At 36.1% G+C, this 25,334-nt stretch overlaps 1 protein-coding gene across 1 annotated transcript in view; it reads left to right on the top strand.

The window, feature by feature from the left end:
* The first annotated feature begins 3,122 nt into the window (after nucleotides 1-3,122).
* Nucleotides 3,123-25,334, top strand: part of GPR174 (G protein-coupled receptor 174) — a 65,892-nt gene continuing 43,680 nt past the window's right edge. The window contains exon 1 of the mRNA XM_082377447.1: nucleotides 3,123-24,170. The gene's annotated coding sequence lies outside the window, so the exon portion shown is untranslated. The remainder of the gene's footprint in view (nucleotides 24,171-25,334) is intronic.

Raw genomic sequence — 25,334 nt, forward strand, 5'->3', positions numbered from 1 at the left:
TTAACTAATTGAGGAATAAAAACTATATGATCATCTCAATAGATGCAGAAAAAGTTTGGAAAAAATTCAACACCGATTTATGATAAAAACTCTGCAGAAAGTGGGCATAGACAGGACCTACTTCAACATAACAAAGGCTATGCACAACAAACCCAGAGCAAATATCATTCTCAATGGTGAAAAAAATAAAAATATTTCCTCTAAGATCAGGAAAAACACAAGGATGCTAACTCTAACCACCATTATTCAACATAGTTTGGGAAATCCTAGTGATGGTAGTCAAAGAAGAAAAAGAAATAAAAGGAATTCAAATTGGGAAAGAAGAAGTTAAGATGTCACTGCTTGCAGATGACATTAATCTACACATAGAAAATCCTAAAGATGCCACCAGAAAACTACTAGAGCTAATCAGTGAATTTGGTAAAGTTGTAAGGTACAAAATTAAAGCACAGAAATCTGTTACATTCCTATACACTAACAAGAAATGATCAGAAAAAGAAATTAAGGAAACAATCCCATTTACCACTGCAACAAAAGTAATAAAATACCTAGGAATAAACCTACCTAAGGAGGTAAAAAACCTATATATGGAAAACTATAAGACACTGATGAAAGAATTCAAAGACAACACAAACAGATGGAGAGATGTACCATGTTCTTAGATTGGAAGAATCAAATTTGTGGAAATGACTATACTACACAAAGCAATCTACAGATTCAATTCAATCCCTATCAAATTACCAATGGCATTTTTTCACAGAAGTAGAAGAAAAAGTTTTACAATTTATATGGAAACACAAAAACCCTGAAGAGCCAGAGCAATCTTGAGAAAGAAAAATGGAGCTGGAGGAATCAGGCTCCCTGACTTCAGGCTATACTACAAAGCTGCAGTAATCAAGACAGTATGGTACTGGCACTAAAACAGAAATATAGATCAATGGAAGAGGATAGAAATCCCAGAAATAAACCCACACACCTATGGTCATCTAATCTATGACAAAGGGGGCAAGAATATACAATGGGAAAAAGACCATCTCTTCAATAAGTGGTGCTGAGAAAACTGGACGGTTAAATGTGCAAGAATGAAATTAGAATACTCCCTAACACCATACACAAAAATAAACTCAAAATGGATTAAAGACCTAAATGTAAGGCCAGACACTATAAAACTCTTAGAGGAAAACATAGGAAGAACACTCTTTGACATAAATCACAGGAAGATTTTTGACCCATCTCCTAGAGTAATGAAAATAAAAACAAAAAAAAACAAATGGCCCCTAATTAAACTTAAAAGCTTTTGCACTGCAAATAAAACGATAAATGAGACAAAAGGGCAACCTTCAGAATGGGAGAATATATTTGCAAATGAAGCAACTGAGAAGGGATTAATCTCCACAATATACACACAGCTCATGAAGCTCAACACCAAGAAAGCAAACAACCCGATCAACCAATCAAAAAATGGGCAGAAGACCTAAATAGACATTTCTCCAAAGAGAACATACAGATGGCCAACAAACACATGAAAAGATGCTCAACATCACTATTTATTAAAGCAATGCTGTTCAAAACTACAATGATGTTTCACCTCACACCAGTCAGAATGGCCATCATCAAAAAATCTACAAACAATAAATGCTGGAGAGGGTGTGGAGAAAAAGGAACCCTCGTACACTGTTGGTGGGAATGTAAATTGATATAGCCACTATGGAGAACAGTATGGAGGTTCCTTAAAAAACTAAAAATAGAACTACCATATGACCTAGCAATCCCACTGCTGGACATATACCCTGAGGAAACCATAATTCAAAAAGACACATGCACCCCAATGTTCATTGCAGCAATATTGACAATTGCCAGGACATGGAAGCAAGCTAAATGTCCATAGGCAGATGAATGGATAAAGAAGATATGGTACATATATACAATGGAATATTACTCAGCCATAAAAAGGAACAAAATTGGGTCATTTGTAGAGATGTGGATGGATGTAGAGTCTGTCATACAGAGTGAAGTAAGTCAGAAAGTGAAAAATAAATATTGTATGTTAACACATATATGTGGAATCTAGAAAAATGTTACAGATGAACCTATTTGCAGGGCAGGAATAGAGATGCAGACATAGAGAATGGACGTTTGGATACATTGTGGGGGGGACCGGTTGGTGGTATGAATTTGGAGATTGGGGTTGACGTATGTGCACTGCCATGTGTAAAACAGATAGATAGTGGGAACCTGCTGTATAGTGCAGAGAGCTCATTGGTGCTCTGTGGTGACCTAGATGGATGGGATGGGGGTGTGTTAGGGGTTCCAGAGAGAGGCATATATGTATACATATAACTGATTCACTTCTTTTTACAACAGAAACTAACACAACATTGTAAAGCAACTATATCCCAATTAAAAAAAAAAAGAGAAAATCACAAAAGAGCTTAGCAGGAACCACAATAAGATCGACAACTGACTTTATATCAGGAATAATGGAAGCCACAAAGCAGTGAGATGGTATATTTAAATTGTTGATAGTGGAGGAAAAATCAGTGAAGATTTTACTATCCAAAAGAAACATCCTTCAAAAATGGAGGAGAAATTAAGACATTCTCATAGAAACTAAAACAGAGATTTTCTTGCTGGCAGACATGCATTGCAAGAAATATTGAATAAAGTTTCTTCAGGCTGAAAGGAAGTGATACTACATTATAATGCAAAATCACATGATAAACCAAAGAAAGTGAAGATAATTATTCAAGTAAGAATAAAAGACAACATAATTACATGTATCTTTCCGTTTCTTCTGTAAAATAAGTTAAAAAGCAAGTGCATAAAACAATATGTATACAATTGCATTATAAGAATCATAATATGTATTTATTTAACATATTGGTAATAACAGTGTTAGAGTAAGAAAATTACACTAGGTGGTTATTTGAATCCACAGGAAGGGATGAAGAGAATCAGAGATAATAAAGAAAGTGAATATATTTTTTAAAAAAACTCTATAAACATATTGTGCTCTCCTTTCTTCTCCTAACTTCTTTAGAAGAAATACGCTTATACAAAGTAATAATTTTAACAGGGCATTGTTAAATGGGCATTGTTAACAGGGCATTGTTATACTATATCTATATAGTCTTATTTCTTCCAAAGAAGCTTGGAGATATATTCTCCCATATATTTTGTGCGTATGTAGACTAGCACAAAAATGGAGCAATATAGGAATAAATTTCCTTTATCTTACTGTAATTAAATTGGTATAAATCTGAAGCAGATTCTAAGTGAAAATATATATATTAAGCCTAAGAACTACCACTAAGAAAACAACTAAAAATATAGTGAAAAATCCTTAAAGGAATAAAAATGGTATATTGGAAAATATCCACTTGGTACAAAAGACCGTAGTACAAAGAGGGAGAAAGAAATGCAAAATATTGAAGACATATAGAAAACAAAAGAAACGAAGACGAATATCCAAATGTCAATACCATTAAATTTAAATAGATTAAATAATCTAATCAAAAGGAAAAAATTGGCAGGTTGAATTAAATTGAAAGAATATTCGAGGAGGAGGAGTCAAGATGGCAGAAAAGGAGGATGCAGAATTCGCCTCTCCTCACAAGTACATCAAGAATACACCTACAAATGGAACAATTCTCACAGAGCACCTGCTGAACACTAGCAGAAGACCTCGGACATCTAAAAGGACAAGAAAAATCCCCATGTAACTGGGTTGGATGAAAGAAAGAAAAAAAGAAAAGGGACCAGCACCCCTGGCGGGGAACTGAAGGTGAGGAAAGGTTCCTGCACTCAGAAAAGACCATTCACTGTGGGGAAATCAGCTGGGGCAGAAAGGGACCTTTGGCGAATTGGAGGGAAATGCAGCAACCTGTCTGTGGAAGGCAGGACAAAGTAGGAAGTGCGTGCATGGTCCATGCCACTGCCCGGCACACCCCAGCCTGAGGCATGTGTCTCCTGGTGTGGAGTGGGGCTGAGTGCTGGAAAGTGGGGTTTGGAGAGCAGACTCAGGTACGGGCCAGCTGCTGGCTGTGAAGAGACAGCCTGAAGGGACAGGAGGAAGGAACTCTACAACAAGGAAAGTTTTCAGAAGAAGCCCAGGGCACTATAGAAGCTAGGCACCATTGTTGAGTGGTGTGCAAGGGGTGAGGCTGCCATTGCAACCCCCTTCCTCACCCGTTGGCCCCCTGCCTCCGCGGGCACTGGGAGGGGCTCCCAACTGAGCAGGCTCACCTGCCCCTCAAGCCAAGGCCTCCTCTGCCTGCACAGTCTCCAGAGTCCTGAGCCACGCAGGTTCCGGGGTCCTGAGCACTGCCACCTCCAAAGCCTCCTTTGGAATCAGCCCTTGGTGCCCCAGCCTGAGACAGGAAGCCACCAATGCTAGCGGGGGCTGAGTGCTAAAGCGTGGGGTTAGGAGAGCAGACCCAGGGAGAGGAACACTGTTGGCTGTACAGAGACAAACCGAGGGGACAGGAGTGAGGGCTCTGTGGCCTGGAATGCTCCTAGAGGAAGCATGGTCTGCCTTGGAAACGGGGCACCACTGTTGAGTGGCAGGCATGAGGCGGGGCCACAATTCCAATCTCCCTCCCCACTGACGGCCCCTGCCTCCGTGGGCACAGAGAGGGACTACCAGCAGAGCGAGCACGTCCCAGTCTGTTGCATCTTCTTGTTGGTCTCTGCTGCCGCAGGCACTTTACACACGTCCCAGTTGTGGCCACATTATCCCTACCTGGCCTGAGTGAATAAGTGCCCCAATCAACCTGAGAGCCCCAGTCAATAGCTGCTTTTGCCCCCTCTCGCCTGGGCAGAGAACAGACACCTGAGGGTGGCCCACACGCAGAGGTGGGGCCCAAACCAAAGCTGAGCCCCAGGGGCTGTGCAACTAAGGAAGAGGAACAGAAAACGCTGTATATGTATAACTGATTCACTTTGCTGTACAGAAGAAACTAACACAACATTGTAAAGCAATTATACTCCAATAAAAATTAATTAAAAAATAGAATATTCAACTACATGCTGTCTACAGTAGACATACTTTGGATTCAAAGCTACAAATCAGTTGAAGGTAAAAGGATGGGGAAACGTATATCATAAATAATAACCAAAGGAGAGCTGGCGTGGCTGTACTAAGATCAAAGTAAACATTATAATAAGCAGTGTTACTAGAGATAAAGACGGGCATTTATAATGAAAACAGTGTTGTCTCATTAGTAAAATGGAACAATTATAAACATGTTTGTACCTAACCAGAGCGCTCCTAAATACATGTAGCACAAATTGACAGAATTGAAGAGAACAGGACCATTCAACAATAATTGTTGGAGACTTTAATACCTCACTTTTAATAATGGACAGAATAAGGAGGCAGAAGATCAACCAGGAAATATAAGACGTTAACACTATAATAGACATTTATAGAAAACTCCAGCAAACAGCAGCAGAACACACATTCTTTCCAGGTAGACATTAAGGTATTCTCTAGGATAAACCTATGGTTGGCCATAAAAAAAGCATTAACAAATTTGAAAGGATTGAAACTATACAAAAATGAACTTTGACTACAATGAAATTAAATTAGAAATGAACAATAGAGAAAATCTTGTAAATAACAAAATTTTTACAAATATGAGCAGACTCATAAATAACCACTAGGTCAAAGAAAAACTGTGAAAGAAATTTAAAAATATTTTGAATTGAATTAAAACAAAACTAAACAAAACAAACACAAAATACCAAAGCTCCAAAGCTTATGGGATGGAGCTAAAGTACTGCTCAGAGAGAAATTTTTATCCATAGGCAACCACATTAAAAAGGAAATTTCACAAATCAATAACCTAACCTTCCCCCTAAGGCACTAGAATAAAAGAGCAAATTAAACCCAAAGCAAGCAGAAGGAGGAAAATAATAAGTGGACATTAAGGGAACATTTTTTAAAAAGAGAAAATTTACACAATATGTTGCTTCTCTGAAAAGATCAACAATATTGACAAACTTTTAGTTAAGTTAATAAAGAAAAAAAGACACATTACTAAAATCAGGAATAAAATATGGGTAATTGCCACTCAATTACACAAATAAAAAGATTATAAAGGAATAATATGATAATCATGTATGAAGACAAATTACAGGATGCCAAATTTTTTATTTTTTATTGAGGTATAGTTGATTTACAATGTTGTGTTAGTTTCTGGTGTACAGCAAAGTGATTCAGTTATACATATATAGATACATATTCTTTTTCATATTCTTTTACATTATGGTTTATTATAAATTACTGAATATAGTTCCCTGAGCTATACAGTAGGACTTTTTCTTTATCTCTTTTAAATATAATAGTTTGTATCTGCTAATCCCAAACCCCTAATTTATACCTCCCCCACGTCCTTTCTCCTTTGGTAACCATAAGTTTGTTTTCTATGCCTGTGAATCTGTTTCTGTTTCATAAATAAGTTCATTTGTGTCCTATTTTATATTACACATATAAGTGATATCATACAATATTTGTCTTTCTCTTTATGACTTACTTCACTTATATGATAAGCTCTAGGTCCACCCATGTTGCTGCAAATGACATTATTTTATTCTTTTTTATGGCTGAGTAGTATTCCTTTGTGTATATGTATGTGTGTATATATATATAACATATTCTTTATCCATTTAACTGTTGATGGACATCTAGGTTGCTTCCATGTCTTGGCTATTGTAAGTAGTGCTACTTCTTTTCAAATTAGAGTTTTCTCCAAATAAATCTCCAGGAGTGGGATTGCTGTATCACATGGAAACTCTATTTTTAGTTTTTTAAGCAACATCTATACTGTTCTCCATAGTGGCTGCACCAACTTACATTCCCACCAACGGTGTAGGAGGGTTCCCTTTTCTCCATGCCCTCTACAGCATTTATTGTTTGTAGACTTTTTAATGATGGCCATTCTTACCAGCATGAGGTGGTACCTCGTAGTTTCATTTTGCATTTCCTTAATACTTAGTGATATTCAGCATCATATTATATGCCTATTGGCCATCTGTATGTCCTTTCTAAAATTTTTATTGGAGTATAATTGCTTTACAATGTTGTGTTAGTTTCTGCTGTACAACAAAGTGAATCAGTTATACATATACATATATGCCCTCTTTTTTAGTGTTCCTTCCCATTTAGGTCACCACAGAGCATTAAGTCACGTTACCTGTGCTAAACAGTAGGTTCTCATTTGTTATCTATTTTATACATAGTAGTGCATATATGGCAATCCCAATCTTCCAATTCATCCCAACCCCCTTCCCCCCTTGGTATCCATAAGTTTGTCTTCTACATCTGTGCCCCTATTCTGCTTTGCAAATAAGTTCATCTGTACCATTTTTCTAGATTCCACATATAAATGATATTATACGATACTTGTTTTTCTCTTTCTGACTTACTTTATTCTGTATGACAGTCTTTAGGTCTATCAACATCTCTGCAAATGGCACTAATTTGTTCCGTTTTATGGCTGAGTAATATCCCATTGTATATATGTACCACAACTTCTTTTTTATTTTTTTTTCTTGGGACAAATTTTATTTGCATTTCTACAGACAAGAACCATTTGTGTTACATTTAGAATTCTACAATTTACAGAGATTTAAAAAAAGCAGCTCATAGACAATGGGAGTAGACCACTATAAAATCAGATAATCCAGATGGGCGTGCTAGACAACACCTGAAATTGCATAGGATACCCAGTATTTTTTTTTCCATAATTTTCCCTTAATTAACAGGCCTCCTATCTTTCCAAGCCCCTGTCCTATGGGAGAAGCAAGAAAACAGTGACAGAGTCAATGATGAAGGAAAGAAAAATCATCTGAACAGTCAGAGCCCCATAAACCTCACCTTACAGGACATCCCCTATTTGGTGAACTTACCTCAGCCTGCCCCAAGGAGAGCCTCTGCTGGGCGAGTGCTCCTGAGCCTCTTTCCATGCCTTAACCCAGCATCCCCTCTGAAGGGGGTACTCAGGAATGGTTTAGGATTAAGTCTCTGCTCCCTAAAAAATCTGTGCTGCCCAGGAAATAGGACCATCAATGTCACCTGAGAGCATCTGAGAATACAGACTCTCAGGCCCTGCCTCTGACCTCCTAAATCGAATCTGCATTTTTAACATGATCCCCATGTGATTTGTATGAAAATATATGTCTGAGAAGCAGTGGTTTAAGCCATCATATCACAGCTCTACAACTAATTAACTGTGTCAACTTGAGCAAGTCAACTAATTTCTCTAGGCTTCAGTTTCCTCATCTATGAAATAAGAAAGTCAGGTCACTGGTCTTAGAGGTCTCTCCTGGTCTCTGAATCTATCTTACAGGGGATTTTTCTCTGATGTCAAGCTCCAAAGCTAATGACATGCCACCAGCTTCTGGAGCTTGGGTCACGCAGAGATTTAGCTAAGTTAAGCCTTGCTTACATTTTCCTCTTGTGTCCTTCTCGGGAGAAGATAAATTGACACAATGACCCTAATAACATTCTCTCTCTTTCTGGAGCACCAGTAATGTGCCAGGATTCCCTACCAAATGAGTGGGAATAATGTGCCAGGATTTCTTACCAAATGAGTAAGAAATCTCACCATCTGCTTTCAAGTTAGGATTTTCCACAGTTTTGCTCCCTGATTGAGTGTATTGCTTTTAAAGTCCCAAAATAATCAATTCTGACAAGAAAAATTCAGATATTCTTTTCAAATTAGAAAAACACATACAACACACACAAATTTCCTGACAACCTGATAAAATGAGAAAGTGAATTACCAGCTTGCTATTTTTAACTTATTTGTTTTCTTCAAGCTAAGCCTGCTGGTTCTACAGGGACCCTCTAACCCCAGTGCAGCACATATGGGTACAGAACTTTACAAAGCCCTGTCCTTACCATGACAACATAGAGCTCCCTCTGTAGTGAGCCAGACCTACACTCAGCCTGTGTTTGGGGGATGTGGAGGGACAATAGGGACTAATCAGGTAAGGAAGCCGGATGCAAACAGTGCTACCCACATGCAGGTGAGGTATTTTTCCCCCATTGTCCTTCATTACATTCACATTGCTACTCTCCCCCAGAATGAGTTCCCAGTTGAACTCAGTGGTTACCTGAAATATATGCAGAACACAAAAATTCTGGTACCAATGCGTTTCACAGCAATATTCAAGCAACATTGGTCCAAAAAAAGAGAAACTAGTAGCCATTCCTTTATCTGTCCATTCATTTCCTCCTGTGTCCCTGGATACCAGAACCCTCCTGCTTCCATATTAATCTATTCTCTCTTTCCAGATTATTCAATAGTTTAATGAGACTTTGTAGAACACTTACTCTCTGCCAAGTCCTGTGCTTTAAGCTCGGGCTTTGGTAGTGAGCAAGACAGACATAGATCGAATTTTCTCTAGAAGCTCAGAGTTTGACCGCAACTTCTTTATCCATTCCTCTATTGATGGACATTTAGGTTGCTTCCAAGTCCTGGTTATTGTAAATAGTGCTGCAATGAACATTGTCATACATGTCTTTTTGAATTATGGTTTTCTCTGGGCATATACCCTGGAATAGGTTTGCTGGGTTATATGGTAGTTCTATTTTTAGTTTTTTGAGGAACCTTGATACTGTTCTCCATAGTGGCTGTACCAATTTACATGCCCACCAACAGTGTAGGAGGATTCCTTTTTCTCCACATCCTCTCCAGCATTTATTGTTTGTAAATTTTTTGATGATGGCCATTCTGACCAGTGTGAGGTGATATGTCATTGTAGGTTTGATTTGCATTTCTCTAATAATTAGTGATGTTGAGCATCTTTTCATGTGTTTGTTTGTCATCTGTATGTCTTCTTTGGAGAAATGTCTATTTAGGTCTTCCACCTATTTTTTGATTGGGTTGTTTGTTTTCTTGATATTGAGCTTCATGAGCTGTGTGTATACTGTGGAGATTAATCCCTTCTCAGCTGCTTCATTTGCAAATATTTTCTCCAATTCTGAGGGTTGTCTTTTCATCTTGTTTATGGTTTCCTTGGCTGTGCAAAAGCTTTTAAGTTTCATTAGGGGACATTTGTTTATTTTTGTTTTTATTTTCATTGCTCTAGAAAGTGGGTGAAAAAAGGTCTTGCTGCAATTTTTGTCAAAGAGTGTTCTGACTATGTTTTCCTCTAAGAATTTTACAGTGTCTGGCCTTACATTTAGGTCTTTAATCCATTTTGAGTTTATTTTTGTGTATGATGTTAGGGAGTGTTCTAATTTCATTCTTGTACATTTAGCCATCCAGTTTTCCCAGCACCACTTATTGAAGAGATGGTCTTTTTTCCATTGTATATTCTTGCCTCCTTTGTCAAAAATAAGGTGACCATATGCGCATGGGTTTATCTCTGGGATTTCTATCCTGTTCCATTGATCTATATTTCTGTTTTTGTTCCAGTACGATACTGTCTGGATTACCATAGCTTTGTAGTATAGTCTGAAGTCAGGGAGACTGATTCCTCCAGCTCCATTTTTCTTTCTCAAGATTGCTTTGGCTCTTCAGGGTTTTTATATCTCCATACCAATTGCAAATTTTTTTGTTCTAGTTCTGTGAAAAATGCCATTGGTAATTTGATAGGGATTGCATTGAATCTGTAGATTGCTTTGTGTAGTATAGTCATTTTCACAATATTGATTCTTCCAATCCAAGAACATAGTATGTCTCTCCATCTGTTTGTGTTATCTTTGATTCCTTTCCTCAGTATCCTATAGTTTTCTAAGTACAGGTCTTTTGTGTCCTAAGTAGGTTTATTCCTAGGTATTTTATTTTATTTTATTTTTTGCAATGATAAATGGGATTGTTTATTTAATTTCTCTTTCTGATTTTTCATTGTTAGTGTATAGGAATGTAAGAGATTTCTGTGTATGTCTTCTTTGGAGAAATGTCTTTTTAGGTCTTCTGCTCATTTTTTTTTTTGACTGGGTCATTTTTTTTTTGTTATTGAGTTGTCAAAGCTGTTTTTATAATATGGAAATTAAGACCTTGTCTATTGCATCATTTGCAAATATTTTCTCCCAGTCTGTAGGTTGTCTTTTCATTTTGTTTATGGTTTCCTTTGCTGTGCAAAAGCTTATAAGGTTGCTTAGGTCAGACTTGTTTATTTTTGCTTTTATTTCTATTGCCTTAGGAGATTGACCTAAGAAAATATTGATACAATTTATGTCAGAGAATGTTTGCTGATGTCCTCTTCTAGACGTTTTACAGCATCATATATTATATTTAAGTCTTTAAGCCATTTTGACTTTATTTTTGTGTAATGTGTGAGGGTGTAGTCTATCTTCATTGATTTATATGTGGCTGTCTGGCTTTCCCAACACCACTTGTGGAAGACACTCTCTTTTCTCCGTTGTATTTTGTCTCCTCCTTTGTCAAAGATTAATTTACCGTAGGTGTGTGGGTTTATTTCTGGGCTCTCTATTCTGTTTCATTGATCCATATGTCTGTTTCTGTGCTAATGCCATTCACTTTTGATTACTTTAGTTTTGTAGTATTCTCTGAAGTCTGGAAGGTTATGCCTTCAGCTTAGTTCTGGAGGATTGCTTTGACAATTCTGGGTCTTTTAAGGTTCCATATAAATTTTAGAATTATTTTTTCTAGTTCTGTGAAAAATGTCATGGGTAATTTGATAGGGATTTCATTAAATATGTAGATTTCTTTGGGCAGTATGGCCATTTTAACAATATTAATTCCTCTGATCCAAGAGCATGGGATATCTTTCCATTTCTTTGACTCATTTTCAAATTCTTTTATCAATGTTTTATAGCTCTCAGCATATAAGTCTTTCACCAGCTTGGTCAGGTTTATTCCAAAGTATTTTTTGATGCAATTTTGTAAAGTATTTTTTTTTTACTTTCCTTTTTGGATATTTCATTGTTCATATACAGAGATGCAACAGATTTCTGTATGTTAATCTTGTATCCTTCTACCTTGCCAATCTCATTTATCTGTTTCAGTAGATTTTTTGTTGAGTCTTTAGGGTTTTCTATATGTAGTATCATGTCATCTGCATATAATGACAATTTTACCTCTTCTCTTCCAATTTTGATATCTTTTATTTCTTTCTCTTGTCTGATTGCTGTGGCTAGGATTTCCAATACTACATTAAATAGAAGTGGTGAGAATGGACATCCTTGTCTAATTTCAGATTTTACTGGGAAGGCTTTCAGCTTTTCACCATTGAGTATTATGTTGGTTGTAGTTTTGTCATAAATAACTTTTAATATGTTGAGATATGTTCCCTCTCTACCCACTTCAGGATGCCAACAAATTTAATAACTTAGACAAAATAGACAAATTCTTAGAAAGACATAAACTAGTATATTGACTTTTGATGACATAGAAAATCTGAATAGACCTATGTAACAAATTTAGAAATTTAATAAATAATAATAATAATGATGATGATGATGATAACTTCCCCAAAAGAAAAGCTCAAGACTAAATGGCTTCCCTCTTGAATTCTACCAAACATTTAAAGAAGAATTAATACTAATCCTTCTCAAAGTCTTCCAGAAAAACAGAAGAAGAGAAAACACTTCCTACCCAACTCATTCTATGAGGTCAGTAGTACCTTATAAGCAAAGCCAGATAAAAACACCACAAGAAATGAAGACAACACACTAATATACCTCATGAATATAGATGCAAAATTCTTTAACCAAACACTAAATGAATCCAGTAAAATATAAAATATATACCATTAATAAGACTTATCCCAGGAATGCAAGGTTTGTTTGCACGGCCAAAATCAATGTTATACATTGTATTAATTCAAGAGGAAAATATATGATTATTTCAGTAGACACAGAAGAATCATTTGATGAAATCCAACACCCTACCATAATAAAAATGCTCAACAAAGTAAGAAGAGAAAGGAATTTCCCCAACCTGTTCAAGGACATCTATCAACAATCCAAAACTAACATCATATTCTGGTGAAAGTGTGAAACTGTGTGTGTTTCCCCCCTAAATTGGGAACAAGACATAGATATTCATTCTTCTATTCAACATAGTACTAACTTGGGCAGAGAGATAAGAAGGAAGAAATAAAACTCATCTAAATTAGAAAGGGAGAAATAAACTATCTATATTCAGAGATGACATAATCTTATGTTAAAAAAACCTTAAGAAATCTACTAAAAAGCTATAGGAATTAATATTAGATCTAATTGTTCTAAAATTAGAACTAAAAAGTAAGGTTACAGCATATGAGATCAGTATACAAAAATCAATTCTATTTCCATACTCTAGGAATAAACAACCTGAAAATGAAATTAGTAATATAATTTCATTTTATAATAATATGATATATCATATATATTTTATATCAATATATAATTATTATAAGTTATATTAATATAAAAATGAATAAATTAATGAAGAAGTGGAAAACTTGTACATTGAAAACTACAAAATATCATTGAAAGAAATTAAAGAAGATCTAAATAATGGAAGCACATCCATGGTCTGGAAAATGAAAAAGAAATTTAGAGGAGTCACAATTTTCAATTCCAAAACCTAATACAAGGCAACAGTAATCAAGATAGTGTGGTACTAGTATAAGGATAGACAAATTGATAAACGGATAGATTTGAAAGTTCAAATATAAACTTATAATTATGGTCAAGAAAAGTAAAAAGAATAGTCTTTTTTAATAAATGTTCCTAATATAACTTATATCTACTTGCAAAAGAATTAAATTAGATCCCTATCTCACACCATGTTTCATATACACAAACTAACTGAAAATATATCATATACCTAAATGTAAGATCTAACACTATAAAAGTTTTAGGACAAAACATAGCAATAAATCTTCATGACTTTAATTTAGGCAATGTTGGTTACAAAAAATGTATAAGCAATAAAAAAGAAGATTTACACGTTGGATTTTATAAAAATTAAGAATTATGGTGTTTTAAAGGACACAACCAGGAAAGTGAAAAGAATTCATATACTAAGGGGACACATTTGTAAATTATATATCTGCTAAACATCTTGTATCCAGAATATATAAAGCACTCTCATAATTCAATAAAAAGACAAACCAATTAAAAATGGACAAAAGATCTTAATAGATATTTCTTCAAAGAAGATGACCAAAAAGGCAATAAGCATATGAAAACATGTTCATCACTATACAATAGGTAAATGCAATTCAAGACCACTTCATACCCATTAGATTGGCTATAATAATAATAAAAAAAGACAATAACGTGTTGACAAGGATATGGAGTAATAATTGGAACCCTTATATATTGTTGGTGGGATTGTAAAATGATGTAGCTAGTTTGGCAAACAGTCTGTTGGTTATTCAAAAGGTTAAACATGGAGTTAACCACAGGATCTAGCAACCTTACATATTTACTCAAGAGAAATGAAAACTTACACTCATATAAAAACTTGCACACAAATGTTAGTAGAAGCCTTATTCACAATAGTTTAAAATTCAAAGCAATCCAAATTTCCATCAACTAATGAATGAATAAGTGAAATGTGATATATCCACACTATGAAATATTACTTGACAATAAACAAATATTGGAATGGTGATGCATACTACCACATGGATGAATCTTGAAAATATTATGCAAATTGATAGAAGCCTGTCACAAAATGCCACATATTTTATAATTCCATTTATATAGAAGATTCAGGACAGACAAATCTATACAGACAGAAAGTGTATTAGTGATGGCTCAGGGGTGGTGAGGGAACTGGAGAGTGACTGCTAATGGTTTCTTTTGGGGGTTCTGATAATGTTCTAAAGTGTCCTAAAATTTGATTATAGTGATAGTGTACCACTCTGAAAATACTCTAAACAGATGAAGTTAATGGCATATAAACATTAGATTTGACCTGCATGTCATACCTTGCCAATTCCCAATTTAAGTGGTAGAATTCCAATTTGTGGGATAGGAGAGAATGGTAGGTAGAGATGGGGCAATGGTTTGGAGAAGTTAATTTTTTTTAACATCTTTATTGGAGTATACTTGCTTTACAATTATTTTTTAGTTTCTGCTGTATAACAAAGTGAATCAGCTATATGTGTACATATATCCCCATATCTCCTCCCTCTTGCGTCTCCCCCCACCCTCCCTATCCCACCCCTCTAGGTGGACACAAAGCACCTAGCTGATTTCCCTGTGCTATGCAGCTGCTTGCCGCTAGCTACCTATTTTACATTTGGTAATGTATATATGTCCATGACACTCTCTCACTTCATGCAGACTTGAGGACACGGGGAGAGGGAAGATTAAGCTGAGAAATTAACTTTTTAGTCTTTTTCTAACACATACCACATAGGTAAATCTATACAAATCTGAAATGGGAGTGAAGTCAAGTAAATTTTCTTACTTTTCCTCAATAAATATACCTCGAACATTAAGCTTATTAGCTTTTTTTTAGTTCCTTAACAGTTCTGAGCCACTGAAATACAAGCCTTGTCCTTGTCAGAAGGAAGGTGATGAGACCTCTGTATATGGCAGCCAAATATTATGCTAGTGTTGGATACCTGAAGAATGAGAAAGTTTGTAACCATACTCTGAGAGTGGACTTGGAACTTATTACAAACTCTCATAGTGTCTTTTCATATAATAATGTTAATAATAATAATAGATAACATAAATTGAATGCTTAGTTACCGCTTTGCTTATATTAACTTATTTATACCTCATAACATCCCCACATAGTGGGTTCTATTATTATCCACATTTTATAAACGAGGACACTGAGGCACTGAGAAGTTAAAATGTGTGTCCAAGATTAAGGAGCTAGTGAGCAGTTGAATCAAGTTTAGAACCCAGGTGGAACTCTAGAGACTTTGCTTTTGATTATTGATTATTATTGCTATGTGATCATACTACCTCAAGTATGGGAAAGATCAAAATGATTAATGGGCTCAACCATTTTTTCCAAATATTTTTAAAGCATTCAAATTATTTATTTAAATGATTTTTTACATAGGAATTCTATATATAAAGCATTTTAACATGGAACTCTTTGAGTTGTGTGCCTAGATTCGTGCTTTTGCAGATCCCCTGGGGCTTTTTCAAACGATTTTAGAATCTTTGGTGTAGCCTAAGTTTTCTTCCTTTGCTTAAGTGTTCTGCAGCATCTCTGCATTAGTCTGCTCAGGCTGACATAACAGAATAGACTGGGTGTCTTAAACAACAGAACTTGATTTTCTCATAGTTCTGGAGCCTGGAAAATCTCAGATCCGGGTTCTGGCAGGATTCATGATTCAGATTCTGGTGAGAGCTTTCTTCCTGGCTTCCAGATAGCTGCTTTCCAACTGTGTCCTCACATAAGGGAAAGAGAGAGAGAGAGTGCGCTCGGGTGTCTCTTCCTCTTCTTATAAGGGCAGCAGCTCCATTGAATAAAGGCCCCATCCTTATAACCTCATTTAACTTTTACCATCCCCTCACAGGCCAGCCTTATCTCCAAATACAGTCACTTTGGGGATTAAGGCTTCAACATATGAATTTTGTAGAGGCTATGATTCAGTACATAGTAATTTCCATTATGAATAGTCTAGCTTCTGCTTTCATAACTTTATGGGGACAGGGAACTCATTTGCTTGCCTAGCCTGTCTTTTTAAACTTTTGTCATAAATAATTGCTTGAATATTTCTTTTTCTAACATTCAGGAAGCATATGTCTCTTGGGAGTTTACATCTACAGCTTCCTATTCTCCCTTTAGGATTGCGTTGATTAATCTGCTCATGTAAAAGGTGCATAGTGGTTTCTGAATAAGATATTGTTATTCTTCTGTATAACAGCCACTGAGTTATTTAAAGGTAGAGGGCATGTACTCCATTCCAAACTCCAAGATTCTGCACACTAAACTTCCTCAGTTCTTTCAACTGTCTTATCTTGTAAATACCTTTTTATTATCTTAGATGTTCTTTTCTCACTGTATTTTCTCCTCAAGTTGTGACCACCTGAACTTTATAAACTATTTTAGTAGCTAGGAGTGACTAGCTCAGAGTAGAATATAACTATCATCTCCATCATTCTAGATAGCTTATTTCTATTAATTCAGCCTAACACGGCATTTACTTTTTGCTGTTGATGATGATTATTGCTCACTGTTCACTGAGTCTGAGCTAAATGTCAGCTGAAATTCCTCAGTCTTTTCTACATGTTATGTTGCTTATCCACATCGCTCCTGTTCTCTAAGTGGCTGATTACATTTTTAGATATAGAGTAAGGCAAAGCATTTTTTCCTATTTAAAACCCATCTTGTTAGAGCCAGTCCTGTTTAAGATCCTATTGGATCTGCAGTGATGAACCTTTTCTGAAGCTCTGTCACAGTTTCAAGTTTTCCAGAAGGCATCCATTCTATACAGAGAAATCCTGAGCCAAAATGAGAGATATATATGGTGCACTTGAGATATGATGCTGTCAGGTTATGTTGGTCCACAGCTAGTTGCTTAAGCAACAACTGGAGTAAAATGTAGGTCTGAAATGATGTGAAGTGTCTGATACAGTCACCTACCTAACTAGTTATGTTACCTTGAGCAATCCTCTTACATCTTTAAATCATCTGTTTTCCATTTTCTTCATGTATAAGAAGAGTATAATAATACCTGCTCTACTTATCTTCCAGGACTATTGGGAGTACAGCTTATCATGACTTGTGGAAAGCCTACCTAAGAATGAAGCCAAACCAGAGGAAATAAGAGACAAGATATGATAAAAAAAAACCACCACCAACAACAACAAAAACATATCTCTGCTTTGATTGTCTGAGAACCTAAGTACAGCAGTGCTTGAAGTCCTGGAAATTTCAGGTACATGAGCTAACACATTTTTTAAAAATCCAGTTTAAGTGGGTTTCAGTCCTTTGCATATGAAAGTGCCCTGACTAAAGCATGTAGGGTAGGGCAGATAATGATTTGGTTAATGTGATGATAATCCCTGAAAGTTCAAATGCCTACACTTCTTTTCCTTAACCAAGGCATATGGAAGATGGAGGAAAAGAAATAGTAATGAGACACATGGGGAGGCTCCAAAAAGGGGGCAGATGGCTTTGAATTCATCTATTAGGTGTTTGATTAATTACATGGGAGGGAGCATGGCCTTTTGGGATGGGGGACCAGGGACTCACCTACTCCCTACATAGTGGTGAGGGAAGCAGCTTATCAGTACTACATCATTTACATCTTGCCAAGCTAACATTTTCATACAATTTCAGAGATTCTCTAGGCTGAAGAATCTGTGCTTTATTCAACATTTCCTTTCCCTTTTTGCCACCTCTCCTCTCCTGCCATTACTCAGGTCAGAAAATACCAACATAAGCCTGTATCCAACACACTGAGCATCCTCTTTTCCACCCACAGTGCCCCTCACAAAGATAATATCAAGGAAAATAGAGGTTAAGAGAGATCATTTCTCATTAGACTCAAAATAATTTCCACTGAGCTCATCCTGATTATACTGTTTTGGACAAGATTTGTAACTCTCTTGGCTTCAATTTCCTCACCAGTAAAATGAGGAAGTTGGACAGATCAGTGGCTTGTAAACATTTGGGGGATTATTATTTGAATAGCCTCACTCACTAGGCTCTTCCTGCCAGGTTGCACTTCCTGAGAGCAGATAGTCCAAGGTGGCCCCAGTCCCGTACAAGAATCAGATTAAAATATGGACTTTCTCCCCCCAAAAGTGCACATATGATTGCACACAAAAATTTTATAAATGCTTTCAGAGATTCCAGGACTTTCTGAACTCCATGCATGGCTCACCAATAAAAACTCATGTACAGAAAGATGTCTAAGAATTCTTTTACTCCAATACTTTGTCTCTTATGTGGTCAGTATGTTTGACCCAAGGCAAAATTATGTGGTGGATACCTCCCCACACCCTTCCCATTCCTCTTCGGAATTCCTTTCCTGTTAATTGTCCTGAAACTGCCAGGGTCTCTACTGAGAGCAAGTTTACTTGATAAACTCACACTAAGTAAGGAATTTGAGGCTATACATGTTACACTTCTCAACAGAGTTTGCTTTTGCAAAAAGGACATAGAAGGGGAAGAACCGAAAATAAAACCCACTTCTGAGATACTGACATTTCAGACCTGGTGGCAGGTATGTGAGTGGGTTTTAGGGGTTATAACACTTGCACTGAGTGTTATATTGTGTACAATAAGTGACCTTCTAGTCTGTCTATGGATAAAGGTGTTTCTTTCTCTGTAGGGCATTGTCCACAGATGTATATCCAAATATAGGCTGTATAAAGTGACCTTGGTGGCTTCAGCTGAATCCCCTAATACCAAAGGTCTAGTACAGTAGATACCCTCCCTAACTACTTATGCTAATTATAAGGACTTAAAATAAGCAACAACAAAATCACTCCTGCCTTGAATTCTGGTCTGAGTATGTAGAGCCTTTGCTCTATTCCCTTGAGTGATATTTTTGATTGGGAAATCCATTACTCATTTGCACTTACACTGTGACTTTTAGTATAATGTTCTTGAATATTTTTCAAAATAACAAAATAGGCTCCCTTCAGGCCCTAAACATGTCCTACTACATGATAACCACTATTTATTACTTTTAACACTGTGTTCTGGACCATTTATCTTTATTTTCTAGATAAAGAATGAAAATTCAATGAACAAATTAAACTTTACTACATTGGCTTTGTAAATGAGTATGATCTTGAACAAACTAGCTCTTTGTATTTGGCCACTGGACTATTTGTCGGGAATAGAAAAAACTTTCCACTAATTCCCCCCCTACACACACACTTTCTTGCTGGATTCAGTAAATTTCTGTAAAGTGAATTCTGTTTTCTCACCTTCTTCCATGATCCTGTAAGAGATTATACCCCAAGGAAACACAAAACATACAGGTATCAGATATAAATGAAAACTATGGCAAAGAAAGAAGCAGTTGTGTAGGTGACCTACCCTGGGACTGATTGAAAGTTTGGTATTTAGAGATATATTGCAGTCCATTTAGGACTATGTGGGAGGTCCCTAAATATGAAATCTCCCTTATGCTGTAACCCCATAATCCCAAGACTATGAGAGTTTTTCTTTTGGCCCTGAACATCTCCTGAATCTCCATTTATAAGTTCTTTTTATATATTTATAATGATTAATAGAATTTGGTTAAAATATTATACTTTACCAACTGGTACCACTATAGCCTGAGAATCAATAATGATATTCTCTGTATTGAAATCTTAATTTCAAAACTCCAAATCAATCCTCAGCATTTCTTGACTATCAAAGCTGTGCAACTTGGGGAAAATTACTTAACATCTCTGAACCTATCTTTTTCAATATAAACTGGGGACAAAAAGCACCTAAAACATAGGGTTGTTTTGATAAGTAAATAAGATAATGAATGTAAAAGAGGTAGCACAGTGCCTGGAGCATTGCCAAATCTCAGGTCATGAAATACCCTCCCCTTTCACACTGAAAAATGCTTTACTTAAATAAGGAATGAGTATAATTAGTACTTTAACTGGTAATTTCCCAAGGAAAACAATTTAGGTAACTTATTTTTAATGTATTTTAGTCTGTTAATTGCAGTACTCATATTTTATGAATGATGATGTGTTAATTCTGTACAATTACATAAAAAGGCATAAGCACTCCGCAGATTATAGAACAAATGTTAGTCATGATTAAATCACAACAAATGCAAATCTAAGCTATAGAAAATTATTGGAAAGGGAGAACTCTTGGTATTTAAATTGCAGGTCTGATGGTATGAATATGCTTAGAAAAACTATATTAATGATAATCTATATTATAACATGCAATATTTTATGGACAACACAACAAAAAAGTTAAGTTGAAACAGTAATTTTAGAATTGTGAGGTAAACATTAGATCATAATGAAACATTTATTAAAAAGAAAATTCTCTCCTCAAATTAATAATAAGAGCTCAAATATTTCCTTTATTTCTACTTTAGTATATTTTATATTTCAGAATTCAAATTTTGAGAAAGGATAAAGAATTATCTTGATCTGTAGATTTGTATCCTTAATTTGAGTGGGCTTGACCTGTTTTTTTTAAAGTCGATCTAATGATTTAAAATATCAACCCCTTTTATATGTAAAGGCAGAGCCATAGAACTTAGTTTTTTACTCTATTTGATATTTGACCTTTCTTCTGCAATTAAATGACTAAGCCTTGCCACAGATGACATAACTGCAAATAAATCAACCATTTCAGAGATGCCATTAGATATGGGCCAGATAGAAATGACTTTGCTGGGGACATTGTCATAAAAGTCAAGAAACCCAGGTTTAGGTTTCAGCTTTATCATTAATTGACTGCGAGACATGAGATGGATTCCTTCTCTTTTACCTTCTTCATCTTTAAAATGAAAGCTTAGACTAAAGCATCACTCATATCCCCTTCAGCTCTGATATACAATTTTTACTTGATCAATGTGGAGTGGAATTTAACAATGTTCCTATATGAGTATTCCTTTGATTCTAATCAACCTGAAGTTCCTTGACCTAAATAGGAAAAGTCAGGAAATTTTACCACTGGTTGTTTTATTTCAAAATGAAGATTGGCTCTTATGAATTCTATCTGAGGTAGCAGGCTGAAAACTCAAGGAGACTGATATGCCTACACCTAAAGCTTATTTGGTGGAAGCAGACAGGAGGAAAATGAGGATACTAAAAGGTGGGCCTGTTTAAAGCATCAAAATTTATGGGTTTTTAGAAATCCAAATAATATCTTTCTATTCTTTACTTATTGGAATCCTGCCATTATTAATAGGCCCAGCCTATTCTCTCCTTCTTCTGGAATACTTGACTGACTTCCATCCTGAAATTCCATTCCTTTTCCCAGCCCTCCAGGATCCCTAACTTCTGTTATGAAATCTTGCGACTCTAAATATGACATTCTTAGGCCCTTATCACATATATGTTGTCGCATATTTGAGGCATTTGCATAATGTCTTATCTGGTTAACTAGATCTTAAAAAGCTGCTGGGAGGTGGCACCGATCCCTTTACTATCAGCCCCCTCCCACACTTTTCCCCTCATTGTCTCCTCCTAATCTGTATTTGATGCACTGGTCTTCATTTAGCAGTTATTCAATAAATGTTTGCTGAATGGAGTGTGAGGGAAAAGAGCATCATGATAAACTCTAGAGAAACCAAAAGCAAATAGGAGAATTTTCTTTAAATAAACAAACAAAGCATTACCCCCATATTCTACCAGACCTTGGAGTACAGAATAAAAAGATAAAGCAGAGGTAATCTATTTTGGTCTGTGTTCAACATACCTGACTTTATGCAAATTTAGATTAATTTACTCTTTTCCCCCTTATATTTTCCCCAACTTGCTCAGGACTATTTTCACCATAGCTATCCTAGTACAAAGTCATTAAAGATTACTTTTGGCAGTTCAGTTTTCCCATCTTGGGATCTCTTCAGTTTTCCTTTGTGACCTGCTCCCACCATTTACTTCTGTCTTTCGAATTCTAATTAACTCATTCACACCAAGGTTTTTAAGTAAGTATATTTCTAAGAGAACATCAGGATTTGAAAATCAAGACTTCAGGAAGAAGGGAATGCTTACCTCCAAAGGGCTGGTGTTTCAGGCATTAGTGAAGGAAGCATTTTGAAGCAGAGAGCCCTACAGGTGCTCCCTATATCACATACGTATGTCCTGGTGTGAGGCTGGACCTGCACTAACATACTTCTTTCTCCTATGGCCTATGTGCAAAATTCCCTCACTCTGATCTAAAGATACTACTCAAGTCTTGGGAATTGCCTTCAGCTGCCTCTTGTTCATCTTCCAGTGGTGCTGATGGTGGTAGTGGTGGTGGGGTGTTAGGTGCCTAATACAGTGTGGTGCTGGGCTCTGGGACTCTTAGGCTTCTGGGAACACCATCTTTAAGAGGCTGTGGGTATGAGTCTGGGCTATAGGAAACCAGCCCCTTTTTACTCAGTCCTCCCTAAACACTGAGAGGAAATGGGTGCTTACCTGTACTTCCTGGTCACAAGGACTCTGAGGGGAATGGAGAGTTGGTGGATAGGAAATGGTGAGTTAAGTATCTCCAAACCTCTTAAGGAATATTTATTTCATTATCAGGGGTTTGGAGGTTTAAATATAAAAGAATACCCTAGGCAGATGTCTTCCCCACCTTGACCTCTCCTATTGGGAGCTACCTAAGGGACATCCTTAGATAGGGTGTGTCCACTTTCATACTTGAACACAATAACTGAGAGTCTGTGAGAAAAGATAACAGTGAAGATTGCAGTGATCGACTGTCTATGGATGGGACCAGGGGCACCTAGCTTCAGCAAAGGGCTTCATAAGCAAATAGGCTGTGTACCACAAACTCAAAGCTGAGTTCAACCACAGGATTGGAAGACAATACACTGTGGCCCTATAAATAGAAACGAGAATTTCTGTGTTAAATGTGAAGCTTTGCAGGCTGTAGTGGTAGCCCTGCATCATTAATCAGAAAGAGAGAGAGAGAAAGACAGAGAGAGGAAGAGAGAGAGAGCAAGCGTTAGCTCAAGCTACCCCTGGAAAACGGAAATGTTCAGTGTTCACAGAGTGGCTTGCATATTTCACTCTGACATCTCACTACCATGTTGTTCAACATGGTAGTGATTAGGTAATGCTAAGAATTTTATTTTTTTCTTTTTCCTCTTGCTTTCTTCATTTTTCTTTCGGCTTTCTTTTATTTCGTTTTCTTTTTACTTTTTCCTTCCAACCTCTTTCCCTACTGCCTTCCTTTCTTTCTTCCTTCCTTTCTTCTTTTCTTTCTTTCTTTCTTTCTTTCTTTCTTTCTTTCTTTCTTTCTTTCTTTCTTTCTTTCCTTCCTTCCTTCCTCTATTCCTTCCTTCCTTCCTTTCTTTCTTTCTTTCTTTCTTTCTTTCTTTCTTCCTTCCTTCCTTCCTTCCTTCCTTCCTTCCTTCCTTTCTTTCTTTCTTTCTTTCTTTCTTTCTTCCTTCCTTCCTTCCTTCCTTCCTTCCTTTCTTTCTTTCTTACTTTCTTTCCTTTTTTTGGGGTGGTAGTGAAGGTGGATTGGATTGGTTGTTCTCAGAACAGGGAGCTGGAATTGATGCACAAATCAGTAGTGTCCTTGTTGGAGTGGCTGTCACATGAATTCTTTGGAGCTCTCTGGAGAAAACAGAAAGAAATTGAAACGGTAAGCTCCAGTTTTTAAATGCATATTAGCTATTATCTGTGCCTTTCACCCTTGCTGTCTTGAATTGACCTCTTCACACCAGATTCTGAGTAACCTGTCAGATCTGAGGGTGGTATGGATATAGTAAATCTGGACCATCCTTGTATGTCTTTTCTTTGGTATTTGCACAAACAAAAATAATTATACAGTTGGCTGCCTGAGGTGAGAGGGAGAAGGCAACTTTGAACTTGGAGAAATGTAAGTTTGACATGGAGAGGATTTTCATAATGTGTTTCCCTCAGTTGATACTGAATAAAATAGCCCTGTGAACATTCATGATTTAACCAACTCTTTATTAAGCAGAGTTACTTGTATGAATGTGTAGGATGTTTTTATCTACTCTTTGCTATAATTCTTTGTAGATGATATTTTTATCTGTCAAAATATTAAATTAGATTTGTGTTATTTTCAAAACGAGCTATGATTAAAACATAAAAGAGCTATAATATCTCAGGACCATTACCAGCATGAATCTGTGTTCCTATTAGCTTATATAAGTTACATACTTTCACCTTAAAAGTGAATTATAATTAATGTTAGCTATAGAGAGTCTGCTTTCAAAGAAAACACTCCAGAAAGAAAAAAAAAAACAAAAATCAAAACATGTTTTTAATGAGAGAGGAAATAAGAAAATAATGGAAACAGTTGCTCATAGATAAGCTGCATCTATCAGAATAAATAATCAGTACATTTAAAAAGTCAACAATGGATAAAATAATTTTGAATTAAATTTACATTTTTAGACACATAACTGACAACTTATTTTGACAAAATGTAAGTGAAATTGTTTTCTGGTTTGCATGTTGTTTTTCTTTTGTGCTCAAAGAGGAAATATTAAGGAAGGTGCCTTCAAACTTTAAATGATGAGGCTATCAATAGCATGAAACTGTTAGAAACTCCATTCAGAGATTAACAGAAAGGAAATGATAGATTTTTATGGTGCAACATGACCCAAGATTAAATCCCAAATGACTTTCCTGCTCCCTTCTCTGCTATCAACAGTGGTGTGCAGGAACTTCATATTATACTGCTGTAATCTTTCCAGGGAAGAAAAAAGTTATAATTTTATTCAACTAGGAAAGCTATATTTGTTAGAGAGCTTTGGGTCATTCAGCAAGGAGTATA

Source organism: Balaenoptera borealis, assembly GCF_965194805.1.
Source record: "Balaenoptera borealis genome assembly, chromosome: X".
Lineage (NCBI taxonomy): Eukaryota > Metazoa > Chordata > Mammalia > Artiodactyla > Balaenopteridae > Balaenoptera > Balaenoptera borealis.